The sequence below is a fragment of the Elephantulus edwardii genome, unplaced genomic scaffold (genome assembly GCF_000299155.1).
Source record: "Elephantulus edwardii isolate Elephantulus edwardi_28Jun2011 unplaced genomic scaffold, EleEdw1.0 scaffold00533, whole genome shotgun sequence".
Taxonomy (NCBI): Eukaryota; Metazoa; Chordata; class Mammalia; order Macroscelidea; family Macroscelididae; genus Elephantulus; species Elephantulus edwardii.
Window position 1 is genome coordinate 19,179 of NW_006400283.1, and position 1,782 is coordinate 20,960.

Consider the following 1,782-nt stretch of genomic DNA (forward strand, 5'->3'; position numbering starts at 1 on the left):
TTGTTCTCTCTTACAGTTGGATCTCTAAATGTTCATTTTGTGGGTTCAGAGAGATCAATCCTGTTCAATTTTATTAAAAGCTACATAAGTAGAAAGCAATTTCATTGTAACTTGATAACACGTACAGAACATATTGGCAGTTTTCAAAACCTTTTTTCAACTTTAACCCATCATCTGATTCCAGAAAATATGAAGTGCCTGTAAGTGTTTGGGGATTGAGAAGTTTAGAATTGTCTGAAGACAGCTGTCGCCTTATACCCTTCTGTGGTAAGGAGCAGGAGAGGAATGTTTGTCTTGTGTTATTTAAGCATGAGGATCCAGTCATCTAGGAATGGAAATATATAGAGATTGATGCTTTTAATGAGAGACTATAGTTAAAACCACATATAATCACTCATTGGAAATGAAAGTGATTGTAGTAAACTGCACAATCATTAATGGTGAAGTTGAGATGAATGTTTCCTTTGGGCCTAATGTTGATTCTATGAAAAGGAGTGTGCTTATCCATTAAGCATACAGAAGAAAAAAAACACACAAAACACCAAAAACCGTACCTACTGTGTGGATGTGTGAACTGTACTGTGTGACCTTATCAGAAGGGTAGACACTAAAATGACTGTAAAGCTTTTGTGCAGTATTTATGCAGTTGTGTATTCATGCAGGTGTGTATTCATTTTCATAATATTATTCCCATGTAGTTGTGAAAAACAAAAAATATTTTTCATAAACTAATCTTACATTTATCAATATATCTACAAGGTTGAAACACTATATACAAATTTGTTTTTTGAACCTAACATGCAAGGGTGTCATCCAGGAAGAGTGCAAACGGTCATCGCAAAGACAGAAGAGGAAGAGAAGACCAAAACGGATGTCAGAAAAGACTCTGAAAATTGCACTGGAGCGCAGAGAAGCCAAAGCACAAGGAAAGAATTCAAGATACTAAAGAGTTGAATAGAAGATTTCAAAAGGCAGCACGGGATGACAAAGTAAAATATTACAATGAAATGTGCAAGGAGTTGGAGCCAGAAAATCAAAAGGGCCGAACGTGCTCAGCATTTCTTAAGCTCAAGGAACTGAAGAACAAATTCAAACCTTGAGTTGCTATAATCAAGGATGCTTTAGGAAGAATAAAAAATGATCCAGAAAGTATTAAAAGAAGGTGGAAAGAATACACTGAGTCACTGTTTCAAAAGGAATTGGCAGATACAGAATAACTTCATGAAACAACATATGAGCAAGAGACCCATGATACATGCTGGCTGCTTGCAGGCTGCTACTCCCTGAGCTGATCCAAACTTGGGAAAGGGAGATAGGTTAAAATAGGTGAAAGTAGTATATTAGTTATTAGATTGAATTGAAATTTTTTTTTGGCCTAAGTAATACAGTATTTATCACCCAAGAGAGATTAAAATAACTATAAGAGTTGCTTGTGACTTGAGGGGAATAAAAAAAAATCTCAAGGACAGGAATTCCCCATGATGTAAAAGAATATGTCATATGTCATTTTGCCCATCTGATTATTAAATGAAAAATAAGCTACATTATAAGAAAATTTATGACAGAGTATTAGTAATGGAAATTATGATCACCTAAACACAATTATTGTCATTGTTTTTGACATGTGGCATTGAGTGGGTTGTTGTTGTTGTTATGTGCCATCGAGTCGTTTCCGACTCATAGCAACACTATGCACAACAGCTCTAAACCCTGCTCTATCCTGCGCCAACCGCACTGCCTCTGACACACCCATCCCGATTATCCCAGTCACTGAATCAATCT